Consider the following 16,239-nt stretch of genomic DNA (forward strand, 5'->3'; position numbering starts at 1 on the left):
AAGTTAAAGCTAGTCAAAGTATGATAATTGCGAATTGTTTCCATACCTTTTGTAGTGGGTGCCTTTATATAACGACATCGACCTCCATCAATTCTTCTTCCATGCAACTTTACTAGTAGAAGTAAGGCTTCGTATGTAGTCTATTTTAATTAGATAATGAAGATTTGAGATGTCTATTAAGATAGTATCAAAATTGTAATATTTTTATTTTTATTTGTGTTAAATATATAGTATTTAAATTAAATAGATGGATAGATTACTGTAACATTATTTTTATAAATAAAGTTGCAACTTTATATAAATTTTTCTTTTGTAGAAATCGGACAAAACCGAGTGAGGTGATTGCACGGTGAACTAAAGAGTGATGTGTGTGATATATCTTGTGCTTCTTTCTCAGATGAGAGAAAGCAATAACACCTAAGGGCACGTTTGATCTTTTAGAATATTGTGACAACATTAAACGTTGATGGATTCCCCCTTCATCAATTTGTTCCAAATAATGTTTTAAAATCTGAACCGGCAAGAGGATCATTTATTGACATATTTGCGTCATATCATTCGATCAGAGATCTGGATCAGTACAAATCCATGATCTAGAGAAATATTAGAAAATAAATGAAATAAAATAAGGACACAGGTAGCATGCGGCCATCCCACATATTGTAGAAATGCGGGCCTGGCAATTAATATAATTTCATCTTAATTTTTGGAGAATATATAATATTTAACATGAAGATCATGAATATGAAAAAATATTTACATTTTGAAAACTAGAAATAATAATTATGTTAAGAAAGCATTTGCACCGCTAGTTACAATTGTTTTTAGATGGACCACCTATTTACGTCTATCTTTAAGATGGATGCTTTATACTTATGGACCGCATATTGTAGAAATGTGGTCCAGAAACATTTGTTCATAAAAAATAATTTAAATAGGGATTTATAGGGTGGGGATTGAGAGGGAATCTAAGAAAATATTAAAAAATCTTAAATAAAGAAAAAATATATATAAGGGGCTTTGGGGAGAACATGATGGGACCCAATACATCCTAGAACTAGTTCAATTCCTACCAATTCCCATCTATAGCGGTGATTCGTATTAGAAATTGCTAGGTTTTCAAACACTAGTTCTAATAATGGATTTGTAGTGCTAGGGTCGCCTAAAATTTACCTTAAGATTTCTAAAATCCATCTTAGTTATGGATTTTTTTATGTAAATTCTAATCTTAAAATTGAGTATTAAAACTTTGTTTCTTTTGACGGTTCACATTATTCTTTTAAAGAATATATTTTATAATTTAAATTATAGGTTTTCAAGATTCATGATCGTCAAAACCAAGGATTAAAAAATAGCCGAGTCACCATGGACTTAGCCGATTCGACACGGGAATCGGTCACCCCGTGTAGATTTTAATGTAAAACCGCAAATATTTGCCCATGTCTAGAAACAACTCGGACGAGTTGAACGACTTTGCCTTCATAGACCGGTTCACGACTTTTCAATATTCATGGTAGTCAAAACCAGGGATTAAAAACTCGGGAAGTCATCACGGACTCGACCAATTCGACACGAAATAGGTCATCCCTTGTGCATTTTAACGTAAAAAACGCATATATTTGCCCGTGTCTAGAAACAACCCATGTGGATTTTAACCTAAAAACCTCATATATTTGCCCATGTCTAGAAACAACTCAGACGAGGCAATAAAACCGCATATATTTGCTCGTGTCTAGAAACAACCCGTGTGGATTTTAACATAAAAACCGCATATATTTGCCCGTGTCTAGAAACAACTCGAACGTGTCTAGAAACAACTCGGACGAGACAATAAAAACCGCATATATTTGCCCGTGTCTAGAAACAACCCGTGTGGATTTTAACGTAAAAACCACATATATTTACTCATGTTTAGAAACAACTGAGACGAGGTAATAAAACCGCGTATTTGCCCGCGTCTAGAAACAACTCAAACGAGGCAATAACAACCAGTGTGGATTTTAACGTTAAAACCGCATATATTGGCCCGTGTCTAGAAACAACTCAGACGAGGCAATACAAACCACATATATTTGTCCGTGTCTAGAAACAATTCAGACGAGGCAATACATACGAGGTAATAAAAACCGCACATATTCGTCTGTGTCTAGAAACAACTCGGATGTTAACAACCCATATGGATTTTACTGTAAAGACCAGATATATTTGCCCGTATCTAGAAACAGCTCAGACAAGGCAATAAAAACTGCATATATTTGTCCGTGTCTAGAAACAACTCGGATGAGTCGAACGACTCCGCCGTCATGGACCGGTTCATGTCGTCTTCAACATGGGCAAACAAGCCGAATCAGGTATATTTGTCCGTGTCCATGTCGTCTTCAACATGGGCAAACAAGCCGAATCAGGTATATTTGTCCGTGTCTAGAAACAACTCGAAAGAGGCAATAAAAACTGCATATATTTGTCCGTGTCTAGAAACAACTCGGTTGAGTCAAACGACTCCGCCGTCATGGACCGGTTCATGACGTCTTAACATGGGCAAACGAGCCGAATCGAGCATATATTTGTCTGTGTCTAGAAACAACTCGGATGAGTCGAACGACTCCGCCGTTATGGACCGGTTCATGACGTCTTCAACACAGGCAAACGAGTCGAATCGGGCATACACGCGTGGTGAACACGTACGCAACAACGTCCATGGAGCGCCGGCCTTCTACACTCGTGTATTGTAATGCACCACCCGTGAACAATTTATACTTACAGTGCCTTTCTATAAGCTTCAATGAGGGATAATTAGCTAGGTGGTCTTGAGAAGCTAAAGCAATATATATATATATATATATATATATATATATATATATATATATATATATATATATGAAAGTAGACAAATATGTTGTTGTGATATGATAGATAGCTCTTTCATTTTTTTTGCTAGGGGTTGTAGTTTTGAACCCCCTCTCGATGGCAAAAAAGAAGTTATCTTGAAAAAAAGAAATTATATTGACAAAAAAATTAATTTTATGACAAAAAAATAAAAATTATTTTAACAAAAAATTAATTTTTGTCAAAAAATAAAAGTTACTTTAGCAAAAAAAATAAAAGTTAATTTGAAAAAAAAGTTTACATTGACAAAAAAATAAAAGTTACGACAAAATGAAATAGTCTATAATTCTTTTTATTTATTTTTAAGATTTAATATTTTTTAAGATTAATTATCTATCTATTTATTTATTATGATATAAAAATATAAAATACATATGAAATTTAATTACATATAATTACAAAAATAAAATATTATATAATAATTTACAAAAATTAACATAATTATATGAAATTGTTGTTTCTTTATGTGAATAATTTAAATATAATTATGTTAATTTTTTGTCAATATAATTATTTTTATATACACTAAATTATTTTTAAATTATATGGAAGTTTTTTACTAATATTTTTTAATTATTTTGATTTAAAATTATAATACTATATTATAATTAATAGTTATAATTAGGGATTTAAAAAAATAACATTATATGATAAAAAATAGTTATAATCGGTGGTGGTAATTACATTATATGATAAAAAATAAAAAAATTAATAATAATAATAATTGGGTGCTCATCACCCATATCTTCAACCAAAAAAATCTAAATTTACCTACCCAAATAAAACATAAAAATTTTATTAGGCTATTATATCATGAGATTATTTCATTATATGACTAATAATTAATTAAGAAGTTTACTAAGGTTAAAATTAGTACTAGCTCATTGGATATTAAAAAAAATAAAAATACTAATTCTAGTTTATTGAATATTAAAAAATATTAGTTTAGAGGATATTTTAAGAGATAAAAATAACACTAACTTATACCACTTTAGAATTTATTTCTACATTGATAACCAAATCTTTTATTTATTATTTTTTAATTTATTTACATTATAAATTATGTGATATTCTATTTTTGCTTCCAGTTGTCAATATTACATTTTAAATTAAATTATATTATAAGTTATTTTGGATTAGTTATTATTTGTATAATAAAATAATCTATAAAATATACACCAACAATTTCAATTTTAGTACATAATACTATAGTTAGGTTGTAATAATTTGGGTTTTTTTTAGCGGAGTAGGGTTTTATGCCAATTTGAGATTTTGGTGGCCATTTTTTCATCGATTTAATCCATTATGTATTAGAGTCCAATATAATTATATATTTCATCCATGATAATTCTATTATTTTTCTTTTGTGTGATATAAATTTAATAGTTAACATAAGTTCATACAGTGAAAGAATATCTCAATATTCGCATATTGATGAAAAAAATAAAAGTTAACAATGCAGTACCCCCATTTTTTATTGGATTCCTAAAAAACAACGTTTATAATGAATTTTGCTAATTTTTTTAGATTTTTTTTAAGGCTTAATCCGATCGATTCAGTCGATTCCCGATCTAGATCACCGATTCACTGATCCGAATGGGTTTGAGATGCCGATCCGGGCACTGATCCGTTTTTTAAACCATTGGTCAGAACCAGCGTTTTAAAAAACGCCGAGTCGAACCGGACTCGCCCGGTTCGACTCGGAAATAGTGAAAAAGGAACCGGATCGCCCGAAAATCGGAAATCGTCCGGTTCTAGAGAGAGACCGGACGATTCTGTACAGTGAATCGCCGATTCACTGTACGGAATCGGCGAGTCCGAACAGTGAATCGGCGATTCCGTACGGAATTTATTTATTTATTTATTTATTTTATTTTTTATTTTTTATTTTTTTTTTTTTTTTTTTTTTTTGGTAATCCATGATAGATTTTTTTTGTAATCCATGATCGAATTTTTTGGTTTTTTGTAACCCATAATAGAATTTTTTGTAATCCATGATCGAAATGTTTGTTTTCTTTTCTTGTAATCCATGATCGATTTTTTTGTTTTTTTTTTTTTTTTCGTAACCCATGATAGAATTTTTTGTAATCCATGATCGAATGTTTTGTAATATATGATCGAAATATTTGTTTTTTTTTTGTAATCCATGATTGAAATGTTTGTTTGTTTTTTTTTAATCCATGATTGAATTTTTTGTTTTTTGCTTTTTTTGTAACCCATGATAGAGTTTTTTGTAATCCATGATTGAATTTTTTGTAATCCATGATCGAACTATTTTTTTCTTTTTTTGTAATCCACGATTGAATTTTTTGTTTTTTTTGTTTGTTTTTTTTTGTAATCCATGATCGAATTTTATGTAATCCATGATCGAATTTTATGTAATCCATGATTGAATTTTTTGAAAATTTGTGATTTTTTTTGTTTAATCCATGATCGAATTTTTTTTTGTAATCCATGATAGAATTTTTTGAAAATTTGTGATTTTTTTTTTAATCCATGATAGATTTTTTTGAAAATTTGTTTTTTTTTTTTTTTAATCCATATTATTCAAAGAGAAAACGAGAGAGATGATGATTCTGAGGCCACCCTATCCCAGCCATATTATTCACATATCGAGTCCCAACAGCAACAGTGTAGGGATGAGCACGAAATACTGTAAATTAAATGCTGAATGGCGGTTCATGCAGGGAAAGAACATATCAATATTCGCATATTCATTCAAAAACATGAAAATTCTTAATGGAGTACCCTCATTTTTTATTGAATTCCTAAAAACCAATATTTATAATGAATTTTAATAATTTTTTCGGATTTTTTTTAAGCTTTATTCTGACCGATTCACCCGATTCCGATCCGGATCGCCGATTCGCCGATCCGGATAGCCGATTCGCCGATCCGGATCGGTTTTTGAAAAGCCCGATCCGGGTCACCGATCCGGTTTTTAAACCATTGGTCAGAACTATAACCGTACAACCAAAATCCATAATATTCGGAAACGGGGTATAAAAATATAACCGCACTAATTTTTTTTCCTTTATTTAATAATTAAAAATTAGTGTAAGGTTTGTATAAGGTGTCATCTTTATATTGTAGAAGTAAGGTACACCACTAAATTTTGTTTGGAGATATAGATGGCTTGAAAATCTATTATTATCTCTAGTTATAAAATTTATAATTTCAAAAAAAGTACAAATCAAGCATATGTACAAACAGATTCAAAAAAAATTAGAAAATCTTGAAAATAAATATTCCACATAATTTGTTATAAGTTGGATTATTTTTTAGATTTGAAATTATTATTTTTTTATATCCATACAACTTTAGATCGAGAATGATTTAATTGGAGGAGTTTCTAACATAAAAACACTCTCTTCTAGAGGATTTTTGAGATGCATTTTGCTTGAATAATTAAAAGCCAACATCTTATGTAAACGTTTTCCTTATTTTCTAACCTCTTTAATCTTCTCTCCAAGTCTCAAGTCTCAAGCCTAGGCCTTTTTTTTTTTTTTGTTTTGCCTATTTCATTTTTGGCCTCTTCTTCTCTTTTATAACTCTTCTAAATTATTTTCCCAAAAAACTCTTCCACTATTCCTTGTCTTCCTTTCTTTCATCAGTCATTCCCACGCCAAAGTTAAATAAGGAAATCATAGCACATAGGTAACTATCGCACATTAATTGCCAAATATTTTAGTTAAGAGACTTGGAGAAAATTGAAACCTTGTGTAAATACCCCATAATAAAAAGGAATGCATGGGAATTCATGATATCATAAAAGCATTTTGAAAGAAGAAAAAAGCAAATAAACCACATGCATTTTGCCTTCAAAACTAGAATCATTCAAGAAAAGAAAACAAGTAAATTTGAAGTCAATTTTATGTTGAGCATGCATTTGATGAATATACTACTGTGTTTTCTAAAGAAAGAAAATGTTTGAAAAATGGCAATCCACCTAAAGAATCGTGATTCTAATTCGAATTGGTGGGGACCAACGGGTTCCTTGCTGGAACCAAGAATTGGTCTATTTTATAGATTGCCCAATTATGCCAGAGAACCAAGTGAGTCTATCAGAGAATTAGGTAATCTGGATTCGCCAAATCACTTGGTTTCTACCTATTTTATTTTTTTTTATTCTCTGTCATTCTTATTTTTTTAAATAAAAATTATTATTTAATTTCCTTAGGGCAAGTTTATACACAAGAGATTGGGTCCAATTCAGTCAAGATTGGCGATCTAGATCAGTCCAGCCATTAACTGCTCCGGCAGCTCGACCTGCGTTTGAAAATACATAATAAAAAAAAAGGACCATGTACTTCGAAATGTATGAAGTATGGTAAGATCTTATACTTCTATTACAAAACACACTTCAAAAAAATAGTCAAAATAACTATTAAAAAATTAATAACTGGGACTTTCATGCCTCTATCTCTTTGCGTGCTTTTGTTTTAATTGTGTATTTATTGTTGCGAGAAACGGTTATAATACTTACCAAAAATTTGAGTGAATGCATAGATAATGTCTTGAATTTTTAGAGTGATTCTCAAATTCCATTAATCTTTGGGTAATTCAGGCCCAAGCCTGACTTATCGAACCAAAGTATTTTGGGTAAGGAATCAGACTCATTTTATTTTTCTATGTTTTTAAATTAAATAAGGAAAAAGTTTATATAAGGTTGCAATTTTAAAAATGTAGAATTAAATATGCATCTCAAAAATCCATCGAAAAAGGTTCTTTTAAAGTTGGAAAACCCTCTAATTAGTCATCTCGACATCAAAATGTATGATTATGGGAAAAAAAAGATTATTGGTCCTAGGATTAGTGCATCTACCAGCACATTATCTAGACCGTCCATCTTCGAGAGCTTATATGTTTATAGATCAACTTGATTTTAATAATTTTTGTAGTTTAAAATTTTATAATTAAATATGAAAATGATTTTTCAAATAATCCTAAACATATTTTACACCCAAACTTACATGTGATAATAAAATTTGGAGGTACGCCTTAATTGGATTGTTTAAGGTTGCCACCTTGTAGAAACCACACCCATTGAACAATGGGTGAGATTTGTATAAGGTGTCAACCCTATACTATTGAAATAATGTGTGCCTCAAAGCTAGGTTGAAAATGCTACTTTGATAATGCAAAGCATTGAAATGATATGAATCTAATGTTACCGCAATTATGAAATTTAAAGTTTTATAAATGGTGATGATCATGCAAATCTATAAACACTTGAAAATCTTGAAAATGGATTGTCGGGATAATGTGTTAGAAGTTGAACTATTTTTAGGACTACAATTCTTTTTATTTTTTATACCTATGAATCTCGAAGTCGAGATGATCAGTTTGAGGGTTTTCCAGCACAAAGAAGGTTGAGACCTTACATAAACTTTTTCCTTAAATAATACTCAATGCAATTATGGCATGAAACTGATCAATTTATCTGGTGAGCTGAAGGGTGTTCTTTGGTTTATTGGAAACTTCTAAAGAGGCAAATGGTTTTAACAAATTATGGATTGGGATGTTAAATATTATTTTAATTGATTTTGTAATTTTTTCCATAAATTTATTGGCTCTCATCAAATACAAATAGATGTGTTTCCATAATTGGAAGAAATAATTGCATATGATAGAAATACGATCCAGCCCGCATGAAACAATTTTTCTGAATTGTCCAGTGCGGTGATTGACCAACGAAAACAACATAAGTGTAGGTAGCTGTATAGCATTATATATGTAACATAGAAACAACATGCTACACTACTTTTCCACCATCTATATATACTCATCAATGGACGACGGGTCTGAGTGTTCCACTTGAGTGCAAGGAGGAGCATGAGGTAACAAAGTTTAGAAAAAATGTCATGAGGTTAAAATTAATGGTAAAATATTTGTTAAAATTTTACAGGGGTATTTGATCAATTATTTTCATGTAAAATCTTTTTTTTTAATATTTTTAACATATTCATCTATTTTTGAAGAACACACACCGAAAATTTCAAGTGATTCGGATTAGTAGAAAAAAAATTAAAATTCAAACACTACTGGACACTACCGGACATCCGTGACCCTCAGATCGTCCCAGATTGAAATTTTTTCTATATAAGGTCAGCAGCCTCATGTAGATAAGCTAAATACACCAACAGCTCAGATTCAATCTGGGCCGATCTGACGATCACGAAATATCCGGTAGTGTTTGAATTTTAATTTTTTTTCTGCAAATCCAAATCACTTGAAATTTTAAGCGTGTGTTCTTCAAAAATACGCAAATTTACGAAAAAATATTTTACATAAAACAATTAAACAAAATACCCCTGAAACTTTGCGGGGGGTTTTTAGTCAATTATTTTCATGTAAACTATTTTTTTAATATTTTTTGTAGATTCATCTATTTTTTTAAGAATACACGCCTGAAATTAAGTGATTTGGAGTAGTAGAAAAAAATTAAAAATCAAATACTATTGGACACTACCGGACATCCGTGATCGTCAAATCAGATCAGATTCAATTTGGGCCGTTGGGGCATTTAGCTTATCTACATGAGGCTGCTGACCATATCTTTTTCCATGTGGTCAGCAGCCTCATGTAGATAAGCTAAATGCCCCAACGGTCCAGATTTAATCTAGGCCGATCTGACAATCACGGATGTCTGGTAATGTTTGAATTTTAATTTTTTTTTTCCAAATCCAAATCACTTAAAATTTTAAACATGTGTTCTTAAAAAATAGGCGAATCTAAAAAATATATTAAAAAAAATTTACATAAAAATTGATCAAAATACCCATGAAACTTTACGGGGGTATTTTGGTCAACTGTTTTCATATAAAATATTTTGTTAATTCCTTTTGTAGATTCATCTATTTTTGAAGAACACACACCTAAAATTTCAATTGATTTGGATTATTAAAAAAAATAAATTAAAATTCAAATACTACTGGACACTACCGGACATCCGTGATCATCAGATCGGCTTAGATTCAATCTGGGCTGTTGACACATTTAACTTATCTACATGAGGCTGTTGAGTATATATTTTTCCTATATATATATATATATATATATATATATATATATATATATATTAACGGTATATTTATGCCAAATATAATATTTATCTTTTGTACAAGAAGTTCACATTCATATCGTTTGATTTAAAATCAGAAGGCTGACATTATGTAATTACTCTTGCTCAAAGGTTAAAGAAATTTGTCCGAACTCCATGACATACTTGTAGCTATCGAATTTAATATTCGATGTCCAGGACCAGTCGTGACCATATTCCAAATATAGATGATCTCATACTATATAATCCCTTAATTTAATTGGAATTGTAATTTATAATCTTTTGATTTAATTGGAAAAGAGAAACATACTAAAAACAACACTATACAAGATATTAGAGAGGGGTGTAGTTTGTATACGGCTCAGGTCCTAAATAATCAAAGCTAGGTGCACCTTCAAATAGTATGGAATGATCTTGTTTTAATATTAGGAATCATTATGATGGCTTGAAAATTTATTTTTATCTCTAATTATAAAATGGAAAAAGTTTATATAAGGATGCTACTTTATAATGTAGAACTACAGACGCCCCTCAAAAATCCATCGGAAAAGGTAGTTTTAATGTTGGAAACCCCTTTGATTGATCATCTCGACATCGAGATGTTTGACTATGAAAAATAAAAAGATTTTATGTCTCAGAAATAGTGGATTTTTACAACATACTATCTACACCGTCCATTTTCAAGATTTTCATATGTTTATAGATCTACTTGATTTTAACTATTTTTTGAAATTTAAAATTAGATATAAAAATAAATTTTGAGTTAATCCTAAAAACATTTTACATCAAAATTTTATGCCATGATAAAATTTGAAGGTGCACCTTACCTCTACACCTACGAATGCATCCGTATGCAAACTGCACCCTTATAAAATGCAGCCTTAAAATAGTGTAGATCGAGCATGTCTAGGTGTATTTGAATATCATGAAAATTAACGGTCCAAATGCATTCCAAGATGCTCTTTTCCTTTACCTTTCGTTCGTTCGACATAGTTGCCTTCTCCCTTCTTTTCTAACCTCTTTAAACAGTATGGACTCGTTCTCCTTTTTTGAACAGTATGGACTCGTTCTGACCTCACCTGCTCCATTTTTGGTTTCTTCTTCTCTTTTTTAAAACTCTTCAACTTCTCCTCGTCTTCTTCTCATTCATCAGTGATTCTCACGTCAAAGTTAATTAAGGAAATCTTAGCACATAGGTAACCACTATACACTAATTGCCAAATATTTTATTTAGAACGTTGAAAAAAATTGAAAGCACTACCATATAATAAAGAGCAATCCATGGGAATTCATGATATCGTAAAAAGCTTTATCAAACTATCAAAAAATCCAATAACGACACATTACTCGTAAGTATTTAAAATTGGAAAAAGATCTTGTACGCTCATGTGCGTATTTTTACAGTAAATGCTCAATAATCTGGGCTGATCCGAAGGTCACGGCCTCATTTAGTATTTAAATTTTAATTTTTTTCTACAAATCTAAATAACTTGACGTGTGTTAATTTTTTAATTTAATAAAAATATAAAAAAAATATTTAACATAAAATAAATTGATTAAAATACCCCCGAAAAGTTTCGAGGGTATTTGAATCTTTTTTGGTGATTTATTTTTATGATATTTTTATTATGTGCACCTTGATGAGAAAAACGCACATCTAAAATTTCAAGTGATTTAGATTTGTAGAAAGGAAATTAAAATTTAAACACAAAATGAAGTAGTGGACGTCTCATGATCATCAGATCAACCTAGAATCAATATGGGATGTTGGACGTATTTTTATAGGTACACCCGTCGGCGTATTATAGTATCTTCCAAATTCCTTACCATATTCTTCCAATATTTCTATAAAATTATCAAATTGACCAAATTTCAGATATTTATGATCTCAAATTGAATACTTTTATAATTAAGTCATTTAATTAAAATTTACGATATTCAAACTCCATAAAATATAAGATTAAGGTATTTTCTAATTTTTGGATATTGAAAATGTAAATTTAAGAACTAAATTGTTTTTAATTGGAAATTAAGGTTTTTCTAATTTTCAAATATTGGATAACCAAAATTAAGGATTAAGTTGTTTTCCAAAAAGTAACTTTAACTCTTAGTTTCAAAATTTAGATATCTGGAAATAAAATAAAATAAAATTACTTATGGCTTTGATATTTTGAATATCATAAATTTTTAAAATAAAATAATTCTTAATTTTAGATATTCAACATCCAAAAATTAGGGTTTTCAGATTTTTAATATATGAAAATTTAGAAAATAACTTAATTCCAGAACTGTTTAATTTTTTATCTTGGGGATCCAAAATTTGGGGAATTTGGCCATTTTGAAAAATTTGTGAAAAATTGTAAGAATATAATAAGAGAAGAATATAGATACATTTTAAATAATATGTATTTTAGGATATGCGTGCAAGCAGTAGGATATCTAAAATGCCTTTTGTAAATTGGTAAAATAATTGAAATAAAATAAGAGTAATGATCTTATGAGACCCTCCCACACCTATGTATGTAGGATCTCAAATGATCATCATTAAATTTGACACAAATCTCTAAAAAAATTATCACATAAGTGTGGGATTTGACTTTTCTAGAGATCTATACCAAATTTAAATTGTGATATTTTGGGGTCCTACACACATATAAGTGTGAGAGGGTCTGATCATTACCCATAAAATAATAACTATGAAAGGGTGAGTATTTTCTACCCCGAACTACAAAAGTTTAGGGGAAATCAATTCGTCTGTTTTCGGTGATACACAAGGAGGCATCCACCCTCCGTTCTCGATGAATAGCGATTGAGATTAATTGTAATCAAGCAAGTAGCATCATCATGAACTAAGATTAAAGGAGGATAATCCCTTATTTCAGGGTGTTCAATCAACTGCCGTCAAGTGTGTAACGGATCTTATAGCTGCCCAACGATTTTACGGTTTTTATGGAAATGTGTACGGGGAAGGAGATTTGGGTGTTGAGCATCAAGTAAGGTTTTCAGCAGTAGGTTAGAGATAGAGTGCAGGAAGGCAGTTTTTTTAGAGATAAAAGAATGAGGAAAACGTAAATAGTATCTCAGTTAGGCAGTTCAAGAGAGAGAGGTGGATTTGGATTGAGGGTGAAAAGAGAGAGTAATTTAAGAGAAATGGCTTTGTAGTGGAGGTACAACCGTTTAGAGAGGGGTGCGGTTTGTATAGAGCCGAGGCTCTAAACAATCAAATTAAAGTCTACCTTCAAGTAGTATCCAGAAATGTGATTTCAATACTAGAAATCTTTATAATAGCCTTAAAATATATTTATATTTTTATTTATAAAGTTTAAAACTTAAAAAATAGTGTAGATCGACAGATCTATGAAAATTTGATAATATTGAAAATTGATAATAAAAAAATACTTTAAAAAATGCATTGTTTCTAAAACTTGAAATCCATTTTTTTCTATTGTCCATGCATCTTGATGTCGAGATGATCAATTGAAGGATATTTGGGCATCAAAATAACCGCTTCAAACGAAACTTTTGAGGTAGGCTTTAATTTGATTGTTTAGAGCCTTAGCTCTATATAAACTTTTCCCCTTAGAGTTATGGAGTTGAAGGAAGCCAAAAAAAAATGCCATTTTCTGGGTTTTATCTCTCTGGGGCAGCTAGGTTAACCTCCCGGCAGCACCTCTATGAGGTATGGCCTCCTCTATTTTTTTTTAAAAAAAATCTAAAATAAATTAATTTCAAATATTCAAAAATCCGTAAAATCTGAAATTAAGGTTTCGAATTTTTAGATATTGAATATTTTTACGGATATACAAGTAAAGTCTGCTTATTCCAAAAATCCATAAAATCTGTTTTTTGTTGGGCTAGGCTTCCTGCCCATTTGTCATTGCGCTCCAAATAGCCCTATGTAATATGCAGTATGATACAGGCCCTTGTGCTAGCCATCCGTACAAATGCAGGGGATGATGTTGACTTTATTGGCAACCTTTTTATGTATTTTCTACAATATAAAATTTATATATTTCTTCTTATCCAACCCTCCATTTTGAATGGAGGGTTAAGATTGTCCCAATCACAACATTGTACTTTTATATTATATTATTTTTAATTTTTTTTATAGATTATTTTGATACCAAATTGTGTACGTTCAATTCTATATTAAACTCGTACTAACCTAAAATATAAAAAGAATTTCAATAAATTAAAATGACCAAAATATTTATATTAAACTCGTATTAACCTAAAATATAAAAAAAATTTCAATAAATTAAAATAACCAAAATACCCCTGAAAGTGTCAAGGGGTATTTTGATTATTATTCCAAAAAATATTTTTAATATTTTTTATAGGTTCACTCCAATGAGAAGACGATACGTACCAAATTTCATATTCATAAAAATTATATAAAAAAAATTAAAAATAAAATACTTTGAGACTTTGGATCTAAGATAAAAGGGCGAGTGACTCTCTTGACTAAAATTGGAGGCCTAGATGATAGGGATGCATAGATCTTCTATTATGTATCGGAAGTATAGAAACCTTTTTCAATGTACCGGAAGTATAGAAACCTTTCCAATGGTAGCTGCTTTTTCTAGAGTAAAGTTTTATGAGAAAAGTTTATATAGAGCCGTGGTTCTAAACAATCAAATTAGAGCCTACCTTAAAAATTTTATTAGAAGAGATTGTTTTGATGCCCAAATATCCTCAAATTATTCATTTTGACATCAAAATACATGGACATGAGAGAAAATGGATTTCAAGTTTTAGAAATAGTATATTTTATAATATATTTTTAGATCATTAATTTTTAAGTTTTTATAGATCTGACAATCTAGGCTATTTATAAAACTTTAAATTTTATAAATAAAGATAAAAATATATTTTAAAGCTATCACAAATATTTCTACTGTTGAAACCACATTTTTGGAACCTATTTGAAAATAGGCTCTATTCAAACCAGTGACCACCAAAGAGCGAGAAGAGGTTTATAAAAGGGTAAAGTGGGTGGTGATAATGGAAGTAAGGAAAGAGAAGAGAAGTTCAGAGTGAGGGAGAGATAGATGTCGAACAAAAAGGAAAAAGGTTTAGATTGGGAAGATTTACAGAGAGAGGGGAGAGAGAGAGCTGGTCTGGAGCACCCCAGAGTATGGAGAGTAAGTGGGAGTGGGTCGAAGAGAGAAGAGGAAATTGAGTCCGATTCGTGGGTTACTCCAGGTGAGAACTCTGCTGTAATATTGCAAAACCAGGCCCTTCTATACACTCCTTTCTATTTCTCTCTTGTTTTCCTTTTAAAATGTAATCAAAAGACCAATTTGTTGTGTTCGGTTCACTTGGAGAGAGAGATTACATGGTACTTTTCTTGATGAATTGTAGTGGGGACTATTTATGCTTGATGAATTTAGATTGAGAGAGAGAAATACAGCTTCGTTGTTTGCATTGGCTCTTTTCTTGATGAGAGAGAGAGATTGCTTGTTACTTTTGTTGATGAATTGTAGTGGGGAAGATTTATGCTCGATGAAATTTAGATTGAAATAGAGAAATACAGCGTCATTGTTTGCATTGGTTCTTTTCTTGAGAGAGAGAGAGAGAGAGAGATTGCATTGACAGTTGCTTGATGTTCAGAAATGAGTACGGTTGCGAAGATAGCCGGCGTAGCAAGTGCACGTATGATGTTATTCATGGGCATCAAGAAGGCCTATTCAGCCTACCATGGCAATGAACAAGAGGAGGAGGGGAAGACCATGAAAAAACCAGGGGAAGATGGACGCATGCTCCGCAGAGATTTTGAAGAAAACCCTAAAGACTATTTCCTTGATCATCGACGCCGCCAAAAGCTCGAAAAAACTGTTACAATGAATGAAACCACTTAAAAAATTAGCACAAGGGGGATTAGGGTTGAGGAAGTGGTTTACTGGTTTAGCTCAGGATTAAGTAAGTGCTTTGGTATTTTGTGGTGTTGTTCTTTATATTTCCCTCTAGCACGAGGGATGGTGGTGTTTTTTATTTCATGTTTTTCCTGTTCTTCTTCCTAATGATATGAACCAATGTAGTGGTGGGACCTTTAGTTAGCATCTCTCTCTAATGGAAAGGGTTTATATGAGTGTGAGGCTTTAATCAATCAAATTAATGGGGACCACAAAAAATTCACTAGAAGAGGTTGTTTTGATGCTTAAAAATCTTCAAATCAATTATTTTGACCTCAGGATGTATGGGCCTGAAAGCAAATGGATTTTTATGTCTCCGTGTATCTTGTTATATATTTCTAGACTTTCAATTTTCAAGATGTTCATGTACTCAAA

The 16,239-nt window shown here is 30.8% G+C and overlaps 1 long non-coding RNA gene across 1 annotated transcript; it reads left to right on the forward strand.

Annotated features, from left to right (window-relative positions):
- Positions 1–14,961: 14,961 nt before the first annotated feature.
- LOC18444609 (uncharacterized) lies at positions 14,962–16,008 on the forward strand. Its single transcript, XR_967021.3, has 2 exons — positions 14,962–15,154; positions 15,563–16,008. It is a non-coding gene; the product is annotated as an uncharacterized LOC18444609 (long non-coding RNA).
- Positions 16,009–16,239: the final 231 nt, after the last annotated feature.

The sequence above is a fragment of the Amborella trichopoda genome, chromosome 1, assembly GCF_054954075.1.
Source record: "Amborella trichopoda isolate Santa Cruz 75 chromosome 1, AtrichopodaSantaCruz75HAP2 v2.0, whole genome shotgun sequence".
NCBI lineage: Eukaryota > Viridiplantae > Streptophyta > Magnoliopsida > Amborellales > Amborellaceae > Amborella > Amborella trichopoda.